The following is a 25,951-nucleotide window of genomic DNA, read 5'->3' on the forward strand; positions in this document are numbered from 1 at the left end:
GGGATTCTGGTTTAAACAGAAAAAAGAGAGAGAATTAGAGGATGAAAGACACAACATCCTTATGTTATGTATGCCCAACATATTCACAAGTCTTACATAGAAACAGAAAGGCTCTACATTCTCCATCTCATTGTCCTCGGCGTCCATGATTTCACCCCATGTGAGTTTCACAGGAGCTGGAGATGGACACCGTGGTAGTTCAGACATGGACTCAGGCTCCATAGTAGGCAGCAAGTTGGAAATGGCCTCTGATTGGAACTGAATAAAGAAAAAGTTAGAGAAAGAGTTAGCTTTAACGGCACTCGCCTCTTGAGGCACATAAAGCTAATTTATATAATCAGCAAAACTATTAATTAACATAGCATAGCATATTTCTTTACAACTTACCGTTGTACCAAGTCTGAATAATAAAAGCAAGGAAACTGCTGGCTCTATCTGAAATAAACTTTCTCGCGGTGCGATGTGAACTGCTGCTTGCTTTTCCTAACTTGCCGATGCTCTGGACTGTGGCTGACCAACACTACGTCATGTTCTGATTCTTTGTATGATGCGTTGTGTTCCGTCATTGCCATAGCAATGCTGTTCTCTCCACTACCCACCCTTCACCTGACCCCCCCCCCCTCCCCGCGCGGGTCATCAGGAGGTCATTATCAGTGATGGGCAGTAACGAAGTAAATGTAATTCGTTACTGTACTTAAGTGTCTTTTTCCAGTATCTGTACTTTACTAAAATATAACATTTCTTTGAGACTTCTTACTTTCACTCCACTAGATTTTGAAGTAAAATATCGTACTTTTTATTCCACTACATTATCCCACATCTCTCGTTACTTGTATTAGAAAAAAATAAATAAAAAGCAGTTGTCCAATCACAGCACAGCAAACCGAGCTACAGCGCGCGCAGTGTTTTTGAACCTAGGTATCTTTCCGGTTTCATTAAATGCAGCGAGTGTTAACGGTTCGGTAGAAAAACCCTGACCCCATCCCGCTACCTGCACACACATGACCCATGACCTGACCTGCAGGATTTGTTTTAAGATGTAGAACAGAAGAAAGACTCTTTCATATTCAGATACCTGCTCTGTCTCACTAACATCATCTTTGTGAAAATGTAGAGGTGAGCACGTGCTGTAATCATCATAATGGTCATTTTCTTTAATATGAATCTAATGTTAGCTCTCAGTAATGAAGGATTTTCTAGTGTATGTGAACAAATCTGTCATTATCTTAATTATGTCGTGTATGGCTAGTTCCGCTTTAGTTATCTAAGTAAGCTAATCAGTAGCTCTTGAGCAGCAGCTTATATTAACCTTACTGATGTTATACAGCATCCCAATAACCCAATAACTCAACTTTTATTGTTGATATTTGACCAGTCACCAAGTAACATTCCTTTTTCATAGTTTTTTTATTATGTAAAGCAGAATTACTGCACAAATACTGTAATTGCCCATCACACACCAAAGCATTAGTTACTAAATACTGAAATACTGACTTTGCTGAATTTGAACTTTTTTCCTCTGAATCTGTAGAGCAGCAAGTTTCTGTTAAAGTGAATCTGCTTAGATCCTCGTTGGTCATTTGTTTAAAACTGATTCCCCAGGACACAGTAGTGTCCAGCACACATTAGTTATTCTTTATGAGTTACCAAGTCAGACTGTCCAGCTGTAGTGCTTACTATTTCCTTCTGTTGTGATGTATATATTTTTGTTTTTAAGCACTTTATTTAGGAAACAATTTACAAGCTATAGACCCTGTCTTTATATGTGTCCTTTTTCTTTTGTAGTGTCCATGCACAAATACCTGTGTCCTGTAAACACTGACACAAATACCTGTGCCCTGTAAACACTGACACAAATACCTGTGCCCTGTAAACACTGACACAAATACCTGTGCCCTGTAAACACTGACACAAATACCTGTGCCCTGTAAACACTGACACAAATACCTGTGTCCTGTAAACACTGACACAAATACCTGTGCCCTGTAAACACTGACACAAATACCTGTGTCCTGTAAACACTGACACAAATACCTGTGCCCTGTAAACACTGACACAAATACCTGTGTCCTGTAAACACTGACACAAATACCTGTGCCCTGTAAACACTGACACAAATACCTGTGCCCTGTAAACACTGACACAAATACCTGTGTCCTGTAAACACTGACACAAATACCTGTGTCCTGTAAACACTGACACAAATACCTGTGTCCTGTAAACACTGACACAAATACCTGTGTCCTGTAAACACTGACACAAATACCTGTGTCCTGTAAACACTGACACAAATACCTGTGTCCTGTAAACACTGACACAAATACCTGTGTCCTGTAAACACTGACACAAATACCTGTGTCCTGTAAACACTGACACAAATACCTGTGCCCTGTAAACACTGACACAAATACCTGTGTCCTGTAAACACTGACACAAATACCTGTAAACACTGACACAAATACATGTGCCCTGTAAACACTGACACAAATACCTGTGTCCTGTAAACACTGACACAAATACCTGTGTCCTGTAAACACTGACACAAATACCTGTGTCCTGTAAACACTGACACAAATACCTGTGTCCTGTAAACACTGACACAAATACCTGTGCCCTGTAAACACTGACACAAATACCTGTGTCCTGTAAACACTGACAGACACACACACATTTCAACAGCAAAGTGTTTTATCATGTTTTAATGGTTACTATCTTAAGTATAACATAAGTCTTAACAGGAAAACCTAACTTATCTAAAGTCCTGCTGTTCTACAGCCCCCATGTTCCCAATAATAACAATAATGTTAACTGACATCTGAATCATGATCATTTCTCAGACCTTGTATTAACAGGCATGTGTGAGCAGAGTGACAGATTCTTCTGACATAAAATGAATAGTTCATACACAAAATGACAACATTAGAGCTGGGATAAATACTTTAATCAAGTAAAAATTAGAATAACATTTTAACTAGAGTATCTGCACTTTTATTGTGTACTTTGTGTACAATAATGTGTACTTTGCCCACCACTCGTCATTAGTGACCTTCAGTAAAGCAGTTTCCGTACTGTGTTTAGTACGGAACCCTGACTTGAATTTGAGGTTTCAGATTCAGTGGAAAGCTTAAAGTAAGAGAGAACAGTGGGAAAAGCAACAGGCTCACTGTGGAGTGGGATAATATTTTAGGCCTATATGAATTTGTGTCATTGTAAAACGATGAGGTAGCATCATGAGTAGTTTTGAACACCATTTCTGTTTTTGGTCTGATGAAGTAAGGTTTTAACAAGACAAGAAGGGTGCATTGTTTAGGTGTGTCTGTTAAGCATGAATAGTCTTTGTGTAGATAATAAATTAACATTAACTTAGTATTGCAAGTCTTATCAAAAATAGACACAACCTGCACAACAGTATCCATTAGATCTCCTCTAAAGTTAAAGTTAGAGTCAAAAAAGCACATATGGGTAAGATGGTCAAGTGCCAATAGACAACCGGACTCCTTAGAAGGTATATTTTATTGTAGTAGATTATGGAGATAGTTACATTTTCTATTACTTTTGTCTGGTACTGTATGATTGTTTCTTTAAATGCCAGATGACCTTGTTCTAAACACTACTATAATACTGGATCTAGAGGTTCTTGTTTGTTGTTTGAGTCCATATAACAATTTCAAATCCATTTTAATATACTGCCCATGGTACATTGCTATCAACACACTGAATACGTTCAATTTTGTCTCCTTTCTTTAGAGAACATTGTGATCTGTGAGCAAGGCTACAGCACGCTGGATCATAGTAAGATCTCTGCTTCCTTATGGTTGGGCTGATGAGCATTTTACTTCTTTTGATGTTGCTATTGGGCTACAGCAATTTTACATGTGTCTCTGTGCAGGAGATGAATCTATTTGGATCAGAAATGCAATCTAAGGATGGGCTGTGGAATTAGAAGCAGATTTACTTATACTTGTTCACATTTTTTACTTCTATTTAAAGTTGTAATGGAAAGAGGACATGCACTTTAGAAGCTTCAAACACCACCTTTACAGATCCTTGTGCTGAAACTGCTAAATACCTCACTGTCTCCTACATCTTGTGGGAGTAATTTTTGACTGGTTTAGAGTGTTCAAAGTGGTTTGGAGTGTTTAAAGTGTATTTGAATGGTTTAGAGTGTTTAAGGTGTATATGAATGCATTCTTGTTTGGATATGTATAAAACAATTAGAATCAGAGGACAGCATGATTGGGTTGTCAGGCACCACCTCAATTTATTGATCACCTCTATTTACAGGTTTAATAATGTAGGGTTTAACACAAACGTGCGGGATGAGGGGTTTGGGCAATGCTTGTTAACTCTGGGCTGAGATTACATAGCTGGTATGGAATGAGAAACAGTGAGGGTAACATCAGTTTGGTAGGCCTTTTCAGTGGTAGACGAAACTTGGAGCTGTGCCCAGGGTCATCGTGCCCCGCTATATGGCTGAGAGTACGTGAGAGAAAACGCAATTAAAACTGCAGGCTGGTGCAAATGTAAAGAAAAATAGAGCAATGAATTAAACTGAAGCAATCATAGATGGAGCAGAGGCCCCGAAACTCAACCATGCTGTCTTCAGAGGTCAGAGTGAACTGCTAAATGAAAAAAGCCAGAAAGTGCCACTGATAAGAGCACAGATGCCCATTATTTTTTATATGACTGATCTCAAAAGTCCAATTATAATGGAATGTGAAAGAGTTAAAAATTAAAGATATAATGGTGTCCAAAAAGAACCCGATATTCCAAAAAAGAAAATAGGTGGGACTTTCTCAGTGAAGAGGGTTTGGATTGAATATTATGAAAAGATAAGAGAAAAGAATAAAAAGGCTATGTTTTGTGATGATTATTTCAGAGGTTGTTGGGATGTTCATTCATGAGCAGCTCAATTCTTGTAAGCAGCGCTGATCGCAAATAAAACCTTGTATCTGCATTCATCCAGTCTGCATGATTCGTCTTCTTTAGTTAGAGTCTTGCTTGACTGAGCTGTCGGGTCAATGTGGAGTTTGGAGTCAGATAATAGCGAAGTATTAATGGAGTAGTGTTAAGTAGTACATTATAGTATGGGACAAAAAATATGGGGTATGGGGTAAAAATATTTTCCACATTGTTTTGGTGACCCCGACGTGATAGAATATACGCGACTGGAACAAAGCACAACGGAGCCCCGGACCTGGGACCTGCGGTTGCAGCTGCCACCCACAGACCAGACACTTGGCCATCTAGGACAAAGGTAAGGCAGAAGCCTGTTTAATGGAAATTCTGCATTAGTTGTGTGTGGTCTGGGGAGGTGGAGGCGCCCGTTCCGAGGACGGATCAGCTCTGTTTTGTCTTGATAGAGTAATCGTAAGTTAAAGTTATATAAAATCATATGATAAAATTGCATGATTAATGCATGATAAAGACTGGATGGTGTCAGATGTGTGAATGAACTAAAAAACGTCCCTGCAGGGTTCAGTATGATCGAAAGTCCTGGTGGGTTCCAGGTGGTATGAAAGTTCTGTGAAAAAGACCTTGTTTGGAAGCAAACAGAGTGTTCAGTAGCAGAAATTAAATTCTGTGAACAAGAACACTGTCAATGGGAGAAAATCAAGAGTCAAGTAACAGGTGTAACAAGTAAAAATTCCTGGATCCCGGGTGATACAGTGAAAGGAATAAAGAGAAATACAGAGAAATAAAGAGAATAAAGAGAAATACAGAGAAATAAAGAGAAATAAAGTGAATAAAGAGAAATACAGAGAAATAAAGGGAATAAAGAGAAATACAGAGAAGTAAGACGTAAAATTCCCGGGTCCAGGTGATAGTGATGAAAGAGAAAAGAAACAAAGAGAAAAAGTGCTGAGTAGAAATTCCCGGGTCCAGGTGATAGTGAAGAGAGAAAAAATAAAGACAAAAAACAGAAGTAAAAAAAAAAAGGGGGCCCCGTTGTAAATAAGGTGTGTTTGTCTTTGTTGTTGTTGTGGTGTATCTGAGAACTTCTGTGTGGCTTTGAATCTGGGTGATGGTATTGTATGGCTAGTTGTGTACACGCTTGACTTTGTTATTCTCGGATGCTGAGAAAATCACTGTGTAACGGTGAAGTGTGATCTGAATCTGGGGGTGATATTTTGCTGATTGTGCTGCATTTGAAATGAAGCTGGATTGAAGTAGTGATTGCACTGGTAATTCTTGCATTGTGTAAATACATTGCGGGGTATGGAGTGTATACAGGTTGAATTTGAAACGTATATTTTGGAGATATATCGTAGAGGTAATGAAGAAAAGCTGAAGGTGTTATTGGAATGGTTCCGATTTAAAATGAAGTTAAATATTGTGTTGAAACGACCACTCACAGGTGGAAGGTAAAAGACGATAAATAGACGACGGTACTAGGGCATGAGCTTATGGCGACATGTTTATAGTGAACTCTGACAAGAAGCGGCTTTGCATTTACGCCCACCCTTATAAGAAATCATGCTCTGTCAGAGCTCATTGACCGCAGTGAAAGAAAACAATATTTTCTGAAAAGACCCTATTGTAGTGGCAAGAAGTGTCATTGTCAGGAGGCGGCAGAATGTGGCCCATAACTTCAAGAGGTCCCCGATACTCCGAGGTCTGGATCAGCGCCTGGCAGTTGGGACGGGATCGCAGGCTTAGGAGGAGCTTTATTGCAGGTGACCTTACAGTTGACCCACAAATATTAGTAAAAAAATAATTTGTGAGACCATTTATATCCCTATCTATAAGAGTTTAGTGCTATTCACATGAAAATACTTGAGGAAAAGCATTCAAAGCATCCTATTACTGCTATTGAGAGTGTGTGTGTGTGTGTGTGTGTGCCGAAGAGATTTCGCCGTGTAGGGGTGCGAGTGAACTGTGTGTGTGTGTGTGTGTGTGTGTGTGCATGCTTAAGGTCAATGCACGAGAGTGTGTGTGAGTGGGTGTGTGTGCAAATTCTTTGTGAATGAAAGAGAGAGAGAGAAAGTGAGAAAGAGAGAGAGAGAGAGAGAGAGAGAGAGAGAGAGAGAGTGGTTGGATAACAGGGATTTTCACTTTGAAGGATTAAGAGTGCATGGCATGAATGAGCTGTTCAGGAAAAAACTAAAAATATTGTATTTTTACCCCAAACAATACCCAGAACCACTTGTAATAAGTTTATCACAAAGGGAAAGGGTAGTTAAGAAGAATCCACCTAGAACTTGGTTCTGTATTTTATTAGGTCATTCAGTAACTTGTAGGAGGTGTGATCCAGACAAAACTACACTGCCTTTATTGAAACACTGAGATACCTTACTGGTGTCCTCTGCTGGATGTGTACTGTTATCTTTTTCAGATTGTATAAATTTGGACGGCCCTCCGAGAATTAGACACAGAGACCAGAGGTATGCACACACTTGGGATGAGTGAACATACAAAGATAGAGACGGTGTAGAGCAGGGCTGGGCAATTCATTTCTACAGCGGGCCACATAACAAGTATGAACTGTGTTGGACGGCCAAACCAACAATAACTTGAACTTAATTTTGCTCAATATTAATTTTCTTCCATTCTAAAAAGCAGTAAATTATATATTTTGATTAGCTGTTACTGGTAAACAGAAGAATAAGGATATTCTGTAAATATTTATGTAAATTTATGAATTATTGTGTAGGTCAAAGAGGAAAATAATCCTGTAAGAAGTAATAAACAGTTTAAAACAAAAACAATCGTTGCATCACTGTTTCATTTTATTTTTAACTTGTTAAAATAGGGGCATGTTCTTAAATGCATGTCCACCATACACTCTTTAATAAACTCTCAGTCAGAAAACGGTTTATTTTTCTAGTGATTTTCTGAGATATGACATAACTCGTCTTGACAGCTGCATCTCTGGGTGTGTGAAGTTTTGTAAAAAGTCCTTGTCGGGTTTGCAGCGTAGCTAGCATAGCCTCCGACTCCTTTGCGCGCTCTTCATCAGACAATTTCTGGTATTTCTCCTCGTGTTTGGTCACGTAGTGGTGATTCAGATTGTAATCTTTGAAACCTGTGTACCACACGGCTTTACCTTTGCTTTCTGTAAATAAATATTTTGCAGTCCATGTCTTGTTGAAAACGCGGCATTCAGAATCAACTTTTCTTTTTTAACGGGAACTGACATTTTTAGGGGTAGCTGACCAGCATTAACGTGCCAGCATCACCGGTTGCTGTTCAGACACGCACGCACATCCATACGTAAACAATAAAACTCCAGGCTTTTCAAAATACAAGAAACACAGTTGTATTGCGTGCACAGCATCAATACTTGTTCTTTAATGTTTATGACTGACTTAACGCCCAGGTCTGGTGTAGAGCGATGGCAGTCAGAAGATTTGATTAACAAATTGTGGGCTTTAACAAAGTCTGAAGGCTTGTATACTTTACAGAGAACTTTCCCCGACACAGATTGGTATGAAGAACTTAGAAAAGTTTGGAGGCCCAAATTATTGAGTCCAGTATTGCGTGAATTGGTTGAGGCCTCAGCCCCCAGCAAAGCCACTATTCTTTTGTTTGATTACATTGGGGACTCACACAGAGAAGATGATAAACCACTAGTGGAATTGTTTAATCCGAGACCAGATCAATATAATTAGTGTTCAGAATAAACAGCAGCTGTAACAGTAGAGCCCATGATCGTCCATTGGGAGAGAGGATTGGCAACATTAATATTAATTGATAAGATTAATATAATTGTAGAGAAGTTGAGGAAAAACCTAGTAAAACCCTGTATGACAGTTGATTCACTGTAAAAAATTCTATTGGTAACATAGTTGATAGAACTTTTGTGGACAATAAGAAAAAATGAAATGTAATATATTTATTTAAATGCAACTTTATAATATTAATTTTCGTAAGTATTTAGAATGTTGAACCAAATAAAATTTAAATGGTTCACTTTAATTGTATTTTCTTAGTATCCAGGCTCGCTAAACTGAAAAACAGGCACAGCAAAAACTGTTAATTTAGACACATTATGGTAACTTTAAGACAAATGAAACATAGGGTTCACTGAATGTTTATGTGGAAAATAGATATATTTATCGAGAATGAACATAGAATGTAGAATTGTTGAGTGATTTACAGACGTTTGGAGATTTTGGAATGGTTTGCATGATAAGGAAAAAGAGATAGATAGAGAGTGGACTAGCCGAGGGAAAAAAAAAGAAAAAAACCCACACCCCACTCACTATCTAGTGCACTTACTCTACTGGGAGCCATTTTGTAAAGCATCTTTGACATGAAATCTCACAATGCACTGCAGCTTGAACACATGACCCTGAGAGAGGATGAGAATGTGGTGAAATTCATTCATGAATACCAGAATAGATGGAGAGACAGAACACAGTGTCTCATGGATTCATTAGAAGAGAATGTTGTTCCTAAAGCTGAAGTCAGTATTATTTCTTTGCTGAATTAGAAATAAATTGAACCAGCCAGAGCAGACACAAATATCCCACTAATAAAGAAAAAGTTTGGCAGGGAAAAAAAAAAGTTAGTTAAATTAGATAAGTTAGGTGATCAGTATTTAATGTCCAAGTTTTTACTACAGAGCCACTGTACCTTTTCAGCGTGGTTTAGAGCACAGTGTGTCTTGCTGTAAATTATTAAACATGAAAAAAGTTCACCGTGTAGCTCAACACTGCCATCTTATATCCATTAACACTGCAGGCCCAAGCCGGTATAAGGCCCAGAACTGAAGGTTTATTAGAAGCTGGAGTATTGATCCCAACACAAAATCAATGTAACACTCCAATATTTCCTGCCAGAATAACCTAATTCAGACAAGCGGCATCTCGTACATGATTTGCGTGTCATAATCCATATTGTTGAAGCAGAGGCACCAGTAGTTCCAGACTCACATATATTGCTTTCCAATATTCCAGGTGACACCAAATGGTACATAGTCATTGATTTATGTTCAGCATTTTTTAGTATTCCGTTACATCCAGATTCACAACATCTGTTTGCATTTTCTTATAATGGGCAACAGTACACCTACATCAGTCTTAAATCGAATAGTGGCAAGGGATCTAGCTTCTTTGGATATTGATAGTCTCCTGTTGACTTCTGTTGATGACATCTTAATTTGTAGTCCAACCGAAGAACAATGTCAAGCAGATTCATTAAAGGTCCTAAAATTATTGGTTGAAAATAGGCAAAAAGTACTTAAGGAAAAAATTGCAATTCTGTACTGCAACAGGTTAAATATCTGGGAAGAGTTTTGCATGACACCAGCCATAAGCTGTCTACTTCACATGTTAATGTTGTTCGGAAAGCTCCCAAACTGCAAACCGTTGGCCAAATGTTGTCATTCCTAGGAATGGTAGGCTACAGCCGACAATGGATAGTAGATTTTGCTCTAAAAGTGTCTCTGTCCATGCACTGATAAAAGCAGCAGATCAAATGAAAGCATCCTTGGCTTGGACAACAGAAGCAGTAGCAGCCTTAGAAAGATTAAATAAAATAAAATGGTAAGCCATTTTATTTGTATGTGTCAGAGAAACGTGGATTTGCTAATGCTGTTCTAACTCAACAACAGGGTCCAAGTAAACAGCCAGTTGCATACTTTAGCACGTCATTGGATAACATAGTGAAGGGCATGCCACCTTGTTATCATGGGCTAGCAGCAGCTGCATTTGCTTACCAGAAAGCTTCAAGTATTACAATATGTCAACTCACACACTGTATGCATTATTGACCAGTCCAACATTTGTAATCACTCATACACGGAAAACTGGTTATGATGTAATCTTCTCCAGAATTAACCATTCAGAGATGTCAGACCCCATTGGAAGGTGAACGACACGATTGTCAATTAACATCACTTACATGAAAGCGTGACAGGATTCAGAAAACCAGCCACTACCGCATTCTGAGTTAACCTTTTTTGTAGACGGCTCCTGTTTTAGGGGTCCAGACGGTAATTTGGCAGGTAATTGTATGCTTGTATGCTTAAGGAGTGTGTCATTACTTTGGCCCCACATGGGCACAGAGGGGGCTTTTAAGGGCAGACGGCACACCTGTCACACATGGTATGGCTATCACTGAGTTATTACATGCTATTACACTAGCAGCTAAACTTCTCATAGTCAAATGTCCGGCACACAAAACAGACGGCTCGTTCGTAACTAGTGGTAACACTGCAGCGGATGAGGCAGCCAAGTTAGCAGCTTTAGGCCACACCAACATTTTGCTAGTCATGGACTCTGAGGATGATACCGCCCCGGAAGCGGATTTGACCTCGTTAGTGGCGGCGCAAAATTCGGAGCGGTTAAAAATGCTGCTTATGTGTGCTATTACTTTTCATGCTGATAAGTATTATAGTTTTTATATGGATTTTTAAATGTATTTTTCACAGACTTCAGACTGCTAGTGTGTGTGTGTGTGTGTGTGTGTGTGACGTCAACTAGAGTGAGGGATGAGGGTTTTTTTTGGTTATCTGTAGATATGTAAAACATTACTCCACTGATCTCAGTAGTATTATAAGCTGCAGTTTAGCTTCTTGGTAGAAGCCGTAAACATTCCTCTGTAGATGCTGTAAACAAGCATGTAAAACATTACTCCACTGATCTCAATAGTGTTATAAGTTACAGTTTAGCTTATTTGGTAGACCGCCTGATAATACGATAATAGACATATTTGAACTGTGACTTTAGTTTGTATATTATTTGAGAATGTCTTGCAATAGTTTAAGCATATTTAGCGTGTATATCGTATATTGTGTATTTGATGGTGGCTAGTGGTAGTGCATGTAAAGTATTAGTACCACTGATCTCAATGACTTTACAAGTGGCAGTTTAGCTTATTTGGTAGAGCGTCCGCCTCACATGCTGGAGACCTGGGTTCGAGACCTGCTCGGAGTTGTACTTATATATTATTTCAAGTTCTCGCAACAGTTTATATATTTATATATATATACAGTGAAACCTTGACTTACGAGTGACTCAACTTACGAGTTTTCCGAGATACGAGCCGTCGCTCGCTCAATTTTTTGCTTTAAGATATGAGCCGAGATCTGAGTTACGAGCGAGCGAGCTTACGCAATTAATTGTAGCATTAAGTGTGTAGCGAGTAAGTTAAATTAAGCGATAGAGCACGAAATGAAAAACGCCACCCACCTCCTCCAATCTCCTCCACCTCCACCATCATCTTCGTCTGATCTTCAACGTAAATACACTTAATAAAACCAGTTTATTTCTTTACATTCTCTTTTATTATGTATTATTATTGTTTTATACATTATTTGTTATTTATAAAGTACATTTTTCTTATTTAAAAAACACGTAACAAAAAAATTGGTGTGAAAAAAAATATTGGTTTATTTTATATGGATTTTAAATGTATTTTTCAAGGACTTCAGACCGCTACCATGTGTGTGTGTGTGTGTGTGTGTGTGTGTGTGTGTGTGACATCAGCTAGAGTGAGGGAAGAGGTGTTTTTTAAGGACACATCATCTTTAAACTGTTCCTACAGCTTGAATTCTTACTCTACAGCCACATAAACTACCTTAAACTTTTTAAACTGTGACTTTAGCTTTTAAATATTATTTGAGCATGTCTTGCAATAGTTTAAGCAACATATTCGCAATCACACTCGCATTTTCTCCTGGAAATGCAACATTGCAACATTGCTTACGCAATCACACTCTTGTTATCGTCACTATTTATTATTATTATTATTATTATTATTATTATTATTATTATTCCGGTTCCTGGACTCGCTACTAGTCCTAAACAGTAATAGCTAAAATTATGGTTCCATCGCTAAAATGTTGGTTATGTTCTGCTTAAGTGTGCTATTACTTTTCATGCTGATAAGTATTGTAGTTTATTTTATATTAATTTTAAATGCATTTTTTACGGACTGCACTTCCTGGTTTCCGCACGGACATTTAAGGAGAGCGCTCACAGTTCGGTTTTTCTCAGCAGTTGCCGTAAACAAGCATGTAAAACGTTACTATTCCTAAACGGTAATAGCTAGAAACGTGGTTCCAAGGCTAAAATGTTGCCCATGTTATGCTTATGTGTGCTATTACTTTTCATGCTGATAAGTATTGTAGTTTATTTTATATTAATTTGTACATGCATTTTTCACGGACTTCACTTCCTGGTTTCTGTACAGTTCGGTCTTTCTCTGAGATTTTCAGTAGGTGCCGTAAACGAGCATCTGAAGATGTCGTAAACAAGCATGTAAAAGGTTACTAGTCCTAAACGGTAATGGCTAGAAACATGGTTCCAACGCTACAATGCTGCTTATGTGTGCTATTACTTTGCATGCTGATAAGTATTATAGTTTTTATATAGATTTTTAAATGTATTTTTCACGGACTTCAGACTGCTTGTGTGTGTGTGTGTGTGTGTGTGTGTGTGTGTGTGACGTCAGCTAGAGTGAGGGATGAGGGTTTTTTTGGTTATCTGTAGATATGTAAAACATTACTCCACTGATCTCAGTAGTATTATAAGCTGCAGTTTAGTTTCTTGGTAGAAGCCGTAAACATTCCTCTGTAGATGCTGTAAACAAGCATGTAAAACATTACTCCACTGATCTCAATAGTGTTATAAGTTACAGTTTAGCTTATTTGGTAGAGCGCCCGATAATACGATAATAGACATATTTTAACTGTGACTTTAGTTTGTATATTATTTGAGAATGTCTTGCAATAGTTTAAGCATATTTAGCGTGTATATCGTATATTGTGTATTTGATGGTGGCTAGTGGTAGTGCATGTAAAGTATTAGAATCTCAATGATGTTATGGGTTGCAGTTTAGCTTATTTGGTAGAGCGCCCGCCTCCCATGCTGGAGACCCGGTCAGAGTGGTATTGATATATTATTTGAGAATGTTTTGCAATAGTTTGAGCAACATATTGCTTAAACGGTAATAGCTAGAAACATGCTTCCAACGCTAAAATGCTGCTTAGGTGTGCTATTACTTTTCATGCTGATAAGTATTATAGTTTATTTTATATTAATTTTTAAATGCAATACGTACTTCAGACCGCTACTGTGTGTGTGAGAGAGAGAGAGAGAGTGAGGAAGAGGTTGGATGCATCATCTTTAAACTGTTCCCAGCGCACACACTAGTTTAGATTTCATATTTTAACTGTGACTTTAGTTTGTATATATTATTTGAGAATGTATTGCAATAGTTTAAGCATGTATAGCTTTTATATTTGTAACGGAGTGTAGTGCTACGTGCTGTGATGTAAACCTCATCTTAATAAGTTTACTTGCCAACGAAAGCTTTTATTGCTTGTGGTACATTGTTAGTGCGCCCGCCTCCCATGCGCGAGACCCGCTCAGAGTTGTCTTTATATATTATTTCAGAATTTCTTGCAATAGTTTAAGCAACATATCGCGTAAACGGTAATAGCAAGAAAAATGTTTCCAATGCTAAAATGCTGCTTATGTGTGCTATTACTTTTCATGCTGATAAGTATTATAGTTTATTTTAGATGGATTTTTAAATGGATTCCCGGACTTCAGACCGCTACTGTGTGTGTGTGTGTGTGTGTGTGTGTGTGTGTGATGTCAGCTAGAGTGTGGGAGGAGGGTTTTTTTTTTTAATTATTTGAGCATGTCTTGCAATAGTTTAAGCAACATATTCGCAATCACACTCGCATTTTCTTCTGGAAATGCAACATTCTAGTTATTTTTATTATTATTCCGCTTACTAATAACGCTACTAGTCTTAAACGATAATAGCTAAAAACATGGTTCCAATGCTAAAATGTGCCACATGTTTATCTTTAGTGTTCTATTACTTTTCATGCTGATACGTTTTGTAGTTTATTTTATATTAATTTGTAAATCTATTTTCACGGACTTTACTTCCTGGTTTCCGTACGGACATTTAAGGCGAGCGCACACAGTTCAGTTTGTCTCGGTGGCTATCGGTAGTTTGCGTATGTGACGTCGGCTGGAGTGAGTGAAGAGGTTTCGGGCTTCGTACAGACATGTAAGCATGGTCAGCCAGCCAATCAAAGCTCACCCGGGAAATTGGGGAAATCTTTTTCGGCCAATCACATCGGCCCGTTACATCCGTTACATGTTTCTTCCCCAATCCCTGCCCTGAAAAGATGGACAGACAATGATGGCCACGCCCGTCCGAGCCAATCGAATCTCTCGCAATTTGATCATTCTCCGCTAATCGCGTTCGTTCGCGCCGATGGGCCCGCCCACGGAAACGGATGAATTCGCCAATCAAATCGCGCACGCACAGTGACGTGTCATTCAAGTTACGTGTTTTCACCTGCAGTGTTTTCGTATATCGCGTATTTACCTGTTTATTTTAATAACTTTTGGACTATTATAATCATGTGCTGTGATTAACCTTAATTTTTAGGAGGATTTGGAACATTATACCGCCCCAGGTAAGAGCTGTTTTTTGTTTAAATCCATGCCTCGATGTGTATCATGTATTGATGTGCGTTATAAGTATACAAAAAAATTATTCATCATAGTGTACTGGTATTATTCACCATAGTGTACTGGTATTATTCACCATAGTGTACTGGTATTATTCATCATAGTGTACTGGTATTATTCATCATAGTGTACTGGTATTATTCATCATAGTGTACTGGTATTATTCATCATAGTGTACTGGTATTATTCATCATAGTGTACTGGTATTATTCATCATAGTGTACTGGTACTATTCATCATAGTGTACTGGTACTATTCATCATAGTGTACTGGTACTATTCATCATAGTGTACTGGTACTATTCACCATAGTGTACTGGTATTATTCATCATAGTGTACTGGTATTATTCATCATAGTGTACTGGTATTATTCATCATAGTGTACTGGTATTATTCACCATAGTGTACTGGTATTATTCATCATAGTGTACTGGTATTATTCATCATAGTGTACTGGTACTATTCATCATAGTGTACTGGTATTATTCACCATAGTGTACTGGTATTATTCATCATAGTGTACTGGTATTATTCATCATAGTGTACTGGTATTATTCATCATAGTGTACTGGTATTATTCACCATAGTGTACTGGTATTATTCATCATAGTGTACTGGTATTATTCACCATAGTGTACTGGTATTATTCATCATAGTGTACTGGTATTATTCATCATAGTGTACTGGTATTATTCATCATAGTGTACTGGTATTATTCACCATAGTGTACTGGTATTATTCATCATAGTGTACTGGTATTATTCATCATAGTGTACTGGTATTATTCATCATAGTGTACTGGTATTATTCATCATAGTGTACTGGTATTATTCATCATAGTGTATTATTCATCATAGTGTACTGGTATTATTCATCATAGTGTACTGGTATTATTCATCATAGTGTACTGGTATTATTCATCATAGTGTACTGGTATTATTCATCATAGTGTACTGGTATTATTCACCATAGTGTACTGGTATTATTCATCATAGTGTATTATTCATCATAGTGTACTGGTATTATTCATCATAGTGTACTGGTATTATTCATCATAGTGTACTGGTATTATTCATCATAGTGTACTGGTATTATTCATCATAGTGTATTATTCATCATAGTGTACTGGTATTATTCATCATAGTGTACTGGTATTATTCATCATAGTGTACTGGTATTATTCATCATAGTGTATTATTCATCATAGTGTACTGGTATTATTCATCATAGTGTACTGGTATTATTCACCATAGTGTACTGGTATTATTCATCATAGTGTACTGGTATTATTCATCATAGTGTACTGGTATTATTCATCATAGTGTATTATTATTATAGTGTACTGGTATTATTCACCATAGTGTACTGGTATTATTCACCATAGTGTACTGGTATTATTCACCATAGTGTACTGGTATTATTCATCATAGTGTACTGGTATTATTCACCATAGTGTACTGGTATTATTCACCATAGTGTACTGGTATTATTCACCATAGTGTACTGGTATTATTCACCATAGTGTACTGGTATTATTCACCATAGTGTACTGGTATTATTCATCATAGTGTACTGGTATTATTCATCATAGTGTACTGGTATTATTCATCATAGTGTACTGGTATTATTCACCATAGTGTACTGGTATTATTCACCATAGTGTACTGGTATTATTCACCATAGTGTACTGGTATTATTCATCATAGTGTACTGGTATTATTCATCATAGTGTACTGGTATTATTCATCATAGTGTACTGGTATTATTCATCATAGTGTATTATTATTATAGTGTACTGGTATTATTCACCATAGTGTACTGGTATTATTCACCATAGTGTACTGGTATTATTCACCATAGTGTACTGGTATTATTCACCATAGTGTACTGGTATTATTCATCATAGTGTACTGGTATTATTCATCATAGTGTACTGGTATTATTCACCATAGTGTACTGGTATTATTCATCATAGTGTACTGGTATTATTCATCATAGTGTATTATTATTATAGTGTACTGGTATTATTCATCATAGTGTACTGGTATTATTCATCATAGTGTATTATTATTATAGTGTACTGGTATTATTCATCATAGTGTATTATTATTATAGTGTACTGGTATTATTCATCATAGTGTACTGGTATTATTCACCATAGTGTACTGGTATTATTCATCATAGTGTACTGGTATTATTCATCATAGTGTATTATTATTATAGTGTACTGGTATTATTCATCATAGTGTATTATTATTATAGTGTACTGGTATTATTCATCATAGTGTATTATTATTATAGTGTACTGGTATTATTCATCATAGTGTACTGGTATTATTCATCATAGTGTATTATTATTATAGTGTACTGGTATTATTCATCATAGTGTACTGGTATTATTCATCATAGTGTACTGGTATTATTCATCATAGTGTACTGGTATTATTCATCATAGTGTACTGGTATTATTCATCATAGTGTACTGGTATTATTCACCATAGTGTACTGGTATTATTCACCATAGTGTACTGGTATTATTCATCATAGTGTACTGGTATTATTCATCATAGTGTATTATTATTATAGTGTACTGGTATTATTCACCATAGTGTACTGGTATTATTCATCATAGTGTATTATTATTATAGTGTACTGGTATTATTCACCATAGTGTACTGGTATTATTCATCATAGTGTATTATTATTATAGTGTACTGGTATTATTCATCATAGTGTACTGGTATTATTCATCATAGTGTACTGGTGGTATTCACCATAGTGTACTGGTATTATTCATCATAGTGTACTGGTATTATTCATCATAGTGTACTGGTATTATTCATCATAGTGTACTGGTATTATTCATCATAGTGTACTGGTATTATTCATCATAGTGTATTATTATTATAGTGTACTGGTATTATTCATCATAGTGTACTGGTATTATTCACCATAGTGTACTGGTATTATTCACCATAGTGTACTGGTATTATTCATCATAGTGTACTGGTATTATTCATCATAGTGTATTATTATTATAGTGTACTGGTATTATTCATCATAGTGTACTGGTATTATTCATCATAGTGTATTATTAAAATAGTGTGCATTATTATGTACAATTTATAATATAAGAGGGCTGGAAATTGTACGGAATTGCATGTTGTTCGTTTTTATTTATTTAATTATGATATTATTCAATTCAACATGCTGAATTTAACTTTCACAGATTTTCAACTACTAAAGCCTCAAAAATCAAAAGGCCATGGCAGTTTTCCAGCACAGGTGTGTGTCCCTCTGCAGCTGGGGACAGACCTGCTCCTCACCAGAGGGTATGTATAGAAAAGACAAAGCCATACCGTGTAATCTTTAGGTTTTGTGCCAACTGACAGTGTTTTTTTTTTAATGTTACAGATAAGCAAATGTCCAGTGCAGGCCTGTGGACACATGACTTTTTTCAGATTCTCCCACTCAAGTTATTGAGGAGAATTTGGTATGTAAATATCTCAGTATATTACATCTGAAATATCTCACCTAAACTCTTTACCCACTGCTTAAATTTTACTGCCATATATGTAGACTGTTAATGTATATTTTTTTCATCATGTTTTACGCATACTGGCGCAAATTGGTGCTGTTTCCATCGAGCCCAGCACTTTTATCAAGCATGGTCCCCACACCGAACCCACATTCGGACCCTGGACATGGACCCTGGAGCCTCAGCAACCAGCACTCCCCAGCCCAGCAGCGCTCCACCCTACTTGATGGTCCATCAACCAAGCCGTGTTCCTCCAACAGCATTTCAACCACCTGTGCCACGTCAACCACGTGCATACATTAGGTGAAGGCCGACACTTGCAGAAAGTGTGGTCGTTCTAGGACATCAGCAACTGGACATAGCCAAGACAAGGCCAGAATTTATTGTCCAGTGACAGAGATGATGACAGAACAACAGTTGCTCAAAAAAATAAAGAAAATATAGATATGTTGCATATAGCACTTGTATTCTTACAAAGTTACATGTATTTTATATTTAAATATTTGATGTTTAAATAGTATTTTTCTGTTTTGTTTATAGTTTAATATATTGCTATTTTATAATGTCACTTGTATTTATTATTAGGGTACATGTATTAAATAATGTATTATTTGAATTGTATTTGCACATTATTCAACTGCTGCTATACGTACTGTATTGTCTCTTTGCACTGTGTTTTGTCTTGCACTGTTTGCACCAAGTTGCACACGATGTACTTTATGAAGCTAGGACAGCTTACTTTCCGTCCTTAGCTCTGTGTTTTGTAATTATGTTATGTTGTTTATGTAGCACCAGGGTCCTGGAGAAACATGGTCTCATTTCACTGTGTACTGCATCAGCTATATGTGGTCAAAAGGACAATAAAAGATTCTTGACCTGACTTGAATGTATTCTTTGTTTTATCATTATAAGTTTATTTAGGTGTGTGCTTCAACATATATATTTAATAATATAAATATTGGTAGTTTTTTTTGTTTTAATTAAAAAAATTACAAAACAGGTGCATATAAATCACACGTGGCACTCTGTCTCTCCTTTGCTTTCTTCCTTTCTTTCTTTTCTTTTCTCTCTTTTTTCTTCCTTCCCCTCCTTCCCCATTTTTTTTTCCTTTCTTCCCCACCCGAAGCAGACTATTGAACTTTGGCGCAGCTAGTAGAGCGGTGGACTGTAGGTGCTTACAAATGAACATCCTTAGGTTGCCGTTTCAAATCCGGCTCGAAGGATGGTGTTTACCAGCCTCGGGGAAGCCCACCGTTTGTGTGCTGCCGCTAGCTCTGGCCGGGCGCAAAAAAAGAGCTTGCTTCTCTGACCGGGAATCAAACCTGGGCTGCCGCGGCAAGAGCGCCGGATCCTAGCCATTAGACCACCAGGGAGACGCAGACAGCCGTGTGGGCCTCGTGCGGCTGGGCGCAGCACCCAGGATTGGCCTCTAGTGCCGATTTACCGCAATTCTGGATGAGTTACACCTGAGGAAACAGCAGTTTAAACAAATTCGCTTTAAGATCAACAGACTGTCTTAAAAGAGGTCTCAGCTGCAGGGTCACCAGTTTGCAGTCTGTCCAGAGTCCCCGTGCGTGTACACCCGGTGTTCTCCGGTTTCCTCTCACCTCCAAAAGACACGCCAGTAGGTGGATCGGCTGAAACAAATTGCTATTAGGTATGAGCGAGTGCGTGAATGTGTTTGCACAGTGCCCTGTGATGAGCTGGCGAGCCATGCAGGGTGTACTGCTCACCGATCAGGTCTAGACAAGAACAGGTATGTCTGTCCTATGGAAAAGCTTTGACGTGCAGCGATGCACACAAACGTTCACATCTGACCGTTTTGGCCCATCGCTTTTGAGGTGCCTGGTGGACAGAGTGAAACCCTGCGCATTAGGTCCTCTCTATTTACTTAGTTTAAGTCAACGCACCGGCGAGGACACCCACACGTAGAAACCTGAGATTGCAAACGAGATTGTAACGGTGAAGAAGGGTCTAACATCGACAAGAAAGTTTATAGGCCCCAGTAAATCTGGCCTAGGGCCCCTGAAACCGCTGCGCTACGTGGCTCGTAACAGACAAAATCTCAAAAAAAGGAGCTCTGAGCCCTCCCTTCGATAGCTCAGCTGGTAGAGTGGAGGACTGTAGGTGCTTACAAATGGACATCCTTAGGTCGCCGGTTCAAATCCGGCTCGAAGGATGGCTTTTACCAGCCTCCGGGAAGCGCGCCGTTTCAGTGTATCTGCCTCTTGCAGCCGCTAGCTCTGGCCGGGCACGAAAAATAGCTCGCTTCCCTGACCGGGAATCGAACCCGGGCTGTGGCGGTGAGAGCGCCGAATCCTAGCCGCTAGACCACCAGGGAGACGCAGACAGGTGTGTGGGCCTCGTGCGGCTGGGTGCAGCACCCAGGATTGGCCTCTAGTGCCGATTTACGCCAATTCCGGATGAGTTACACCTGAGGAAACAGCAGTTTAAACAAATTCGCTTTAACGTCAACAGAATGTCTGCACAGACTGTCTCAAAAGACTTAAAAGATGTCCCACCTCTCAGCTGCAGGGTCACAAGTTTGCAGTCTGTCCGGAGTCCCCGTGTGTGTACACCCGGTGTTCTCCGGTTTCCTCTCACCTCCAAAAGACATGCCAGTAGGTGGATCAGCTGAAACAAATTGCTATTAGGTATGAGCGAGTGCGTGAATGTGTTTGCACAGTGATGAGCTGGCGAGCCATACGGGGTGTACTGCTCACCGATCAGGTCTAGACAAGAACAGGTATTTCTGTCCTATGGAAAAGCTTTGACATGCAGCGAAGCACACAAACGTTCACATCTGAAGGTTTTGGCCCATCGCTTTTGAGGCGCCTGGTGGACAGCGTGAAACCCTGTGCATTAGATAGATAGATAGATAGATAGATAGATAGATAGATAGATAGATAGATAGATAGATAGATAGATAGATAGATAGATAGATAGATAGATAGATAGATAGATAGATAGATAGATAGATAGATAGATAGATTCAACTTCATTGTCATTGCAGAGTGCAGGTACATAGCAGTGAAATGCTGTTTAGCATCTACCAGAAGTACAAATAGTAGAAATTCTGCCAATGAACAGGTGCAGATAAATATGTAAATATGTACATCGATAAATAAGGCTATGTCAGAGTGTGCATAGAGAAGTATGTGCAAGTAATATTTACAGTAGATAAAGTGACAGGTGTAATTATAATTGTGCTAAAAATGTGTGCATTATGTAAAATGTATGTACAACAGTAACAGATAATATACATATATTATATAGTATGTATAAATATAGTATATGTAAATGTATATAAATAGATAGACAAATAGATAATACTAGGTGTAATCTATGAAATGGACAATATGTACAATAATTATATTACACACTGAGAAAAAATTATATTATAACAGAATGTACAACAGAATGTTTAACAGTGAAAAATATTATATTAACAGAATGTACAGAGTGGAGCAGAACTGTAAAGTGGTAAGTGTAGAAAGACATGAGTGTCCTAGCGGTGTAGTGTAGAGTTCAGTAGATTTATGGTTGAAGGAAAAAAACTGGCCCTAAACCTACTGGTTCTGGTGAGGATGGACCTGTATCTCCTCCTGGATGGAAGGTTGAACAGTTTGTGACTCGGGTGGGAGGAGTCTTTGATTATTTTGTGTGTTCTGCGCAGACATCTACTGTGGTGAAGAGACCCAATGGCAGGTAGTTGGGTGCCGATGACGTGTTGGGCGGTTTTCACAACCCTTTGCAGAGATTTTTTTTCACACATCGTGGAGCTGCCATGCCACACTGTGATGCAGCTCGTCAAGATGCTCTCAATGATGCAGCGGTAAAAGTTGGTCAGGATCTTGGGGGATAGGTGAACTTTCTTCAGTCTCCTTAGGAAGTAAAGACCCTATTGTGCCTTCCGAAACAGAGTTGAGGTGTTCAGATGCCAGGACAGATCCTCAGAGATGTGGACACCCAGGAACTTAAAGCTGGAGACACGCTCTACTTCAGACCCGTTGATGTAAATAGGGGAGTAAAACTTACAAGGTCTCTCTCTCTCTCTCTCTCTCTTTCTCTCTACCTATATAAGACAGCATAAACCAGCACTAACTGGTATAAACCAGTATAAACCAGCACTAACTGGTGTAAACCAGTATAAACCAGAATTAACTGGTATAAACCAGCACTAACCAGTATAAACCAGTATAAGCCAGTATAAACCAGCACTAACTGGTATAAACCAGTATAAACCAGCACTAACTGGTATAAACCAGCACTAACCAGTATAAACCAATATAAACCAGCACTAACTATAACTATAAATAACTTATTCTATACCGTTTTGCCAGATCTAAAGGGCAGAAATATGAGGTGTGTCTGGGTTTATTTGATGTCCAGAGAATGCACTCATGGAAGATCATGTCTGATTATTTTTTAAGGCTTCATACAGAATCTATTCAGCTTCTGTTTCTGTTGACATGTGAGTCAGAATCTAAAACATTCTTACAGCTGACAAGTGCATGAATTCTACACACTGTCTCAACACAGTAGTTTATAAAGGTTTAGGACACAACAGAAGATGATTTTTACCTATTCATATTGTAAATACTGAGCTTTATGTAACTACAGTGATTGGTACAAGCCTCTGAAATGGCATGTTCCATTAAATATCTACACCAATACGAAGGTCATTTGAAATACCAAGATTGTGTGCACGTGTGCATGTGTACGCATGTTTGTCTAGACATGCTGGATGGGAGAGTATGTGATGATAGGATGAAATATTTTAGTTTGTAGTGTTTCAATTAGAACTCCATCACCATATCACACAAAAATAATAATAAACATAATTTATTTAGAGTAAGCGCTCTGTGTGCTGCCATTGTCCAGTAAAAAGTCCATTATGATTAACTCATGTTAATAATAAGAATATGAACAATAAAATAATTACAACACAGGACAGCTGTTCTAACTGTTAGATAAGCTTTATTTCAACTCCACTGATCAAAATGTTTGCTTACAGTTGCCTTTTAGTCCTACTGCCAACACGATTTTTCCATTTTCAGACAGTTCACATTTATCTATGACAAGAAGCAAGATATGCCACAAATGATCTAAAACCACACCATCAGACTGAGCTTTGTCCAGCAACTTCCATGTACATTAGTGTCTTAAAGATCAATTTCAGCCACAGCAGTATGTCAGAGCTTGAGATGCATTTCCTCAAAACACCTGGAATCAGTTATAAATGTTGTCTGCACAGACAAAACAAGGACATTTTAAGACACATTGAGGCCATTTCTGTCATAAATGAACACACTTAAATTAATACACTCGCCTTCAAAATAAGGAATGTACAAAACAGAAAAGAAATATATAAAAGGTGGACACTTTATAGCCTTGCTAAGGCCATAATAAAATATATAGTGGGGTCCAAATGTCTGAGACCACCAGGAAAAATGCTTCTTTTTTGCATTTTTTTCTAATTTAATACATTCATTTGTTTTACAGATTATATTATTTGACAACAACTTGAAGTAAAATCTTTGAAATTTATGCAAGATGCCTTTCTGAGTTTCTAGCATTTAGCAAGTTGCCGTTTTTGCTTTAAATGAGTTTGTGCATTTGAGCTGCATGGACACCACAAGTTTATGCAAAACCTTACAAGCCATTTTAGATCAAATGCATCAGTGTCACTTGAACACATGCTTCAGTAAAAAAGATCAGACATGAGGAAAATCTCACCTTTAAATAGACACCTAGAAAGAGTACAGATTCTTAAAATAACTATTGTTTACTTTTTATATTTTAAAGAGGAAAAAATGCAGTTGAAGAAAAATCCCAGTTTATTAATGTGGTCACAGAATTTTGGACTCCATGCGTAGATTTGTTGTTTTACCCGAGTTGGTTTCTTCAAGTCTTTTGTTTTGTGGTGATTGAATGAATCTGACATTTGACAAATTCAGCCTTTCAGCCTGTGAAATGTTAAAAAAAACCCTGTGAGGGTGGACTAATGCAAATTTTGTTCGTCCAAAATTAAGAGATGACTAGAGCACAAGCCTCCATTTAAGAATATTGAGGATTAATAAGAGCTTAATCCTAGAAGGAAAACAATGTTTTCTACAAATAAAGTTTAAAAGCTTAGGTTTATTCTGATTCAGCTGATTTTCTTTTGAAGTGGACATAATCAATACATTTATCACATTACAATTATTTATGTGAGTAATAAACCATATAAACATACTGTGATAACACTTTACATTAAGGCTCTGTTAACTTACTTTATTTACTGCATTAGTTAACATTAAAGAAATGCTTATATGAAAGCTTATACCGTCTTTATAACAGATCACCTTAGACCCTGAATCTGTTCTTGGAGCTGGATTTGATTTGTATTGTGAAATGTGAACTGACAGAAACTTCTTAACAATTACTGGTATACTTATGAAGAACAATTTACTTTAAAATAAATAACGGAACTGTAGGATGGGAATAATGAGGATTTAAGTGTTTTAAACCTAAGTGCCAGAATCTCTTCACAGAGCTTTAACTATGCGTTATTTCAAGATAATCACAGCCACATACAGTGTGATGAGATGAAATAATAATTCTCTTGGACTCAAGGTCTAAGACACATGTATGACATTCACAGTGCTGATGAGACATATATAAAGTGCAACAGGAATAAGAAGCATGCAGGGAGGGGCTACAGTAGGGGTAAGTACACACATGGGTAGAGTGTAAGTATAAGAGTATAGAGTATAAATACTGAAATCACAAAAAAGTACATTTAAAATGAAAATAAGACATTATAGAAAACACAGGGTCCAAAGTTTTAAAGTGCAGTAATGCTTGTAAAAGTAACCTGAGATGAATGAAATTTAAAGTGACACAGTGTGTAGTAAGGTGTTAAGTCAGTAGTGTTATTCCTGCTGCCACCTCTGTATGATGGCCTTCTGCCTCTTTAAACAGC

The 25,951-nt window shown here is 37.7% G+C and overlaps 2 non-coding genes across 2 annotated transcripts; one reads left to right on the plus strand and one right to left on the minus strand.

Annotated features, from left to right (window-relative positions):
• The first annotated feature begins 21,074 nt into the window (after window positions 1-21,074).
• trnay-gua (transfer RNA tyrosine (anticodon GUA)) lies at window positions 21,075-21,163 on the plus strand. The gene is given in 2 exon segments: window positions 21,075-21,111; window positions 21,128-21,163. It is a non-coding gene; the product is annotated as a tRNA-Tyr (tRNA).
• Window positions 21,164-21,253: 90 nt separating this feature from the next.
• Window positions 21,254-21,325, minus strand: trnae-cuc (transfer RNA glutamic acid (anticodon CUC)). Its single transcript has one exon. It is a non-coding gene; the product is annotated as a tRNA-Glu (tRNA).
• Between the last annotated feature and the right edge of the window lie 4,626 nt (window positions 21,326-25,951).

Source organism: Hemibagrus wyckioides, linkage group LG09 (assembly GCF_019097595.1).
Source record: "Hemibagrus wyckioides isolate EC202008001 linkage group LG09, SWU_Hwy_1.0, whole genome shotgun sequence".
In the NCBI taxonomy this organism is placed as follows: domain Eukaryota; kingdom Metazoa; phylum Chordata; class Actinopteri; order Siluriformes; family Bagridae; genus Hemibagrus; species Hemibagrus wyckioides.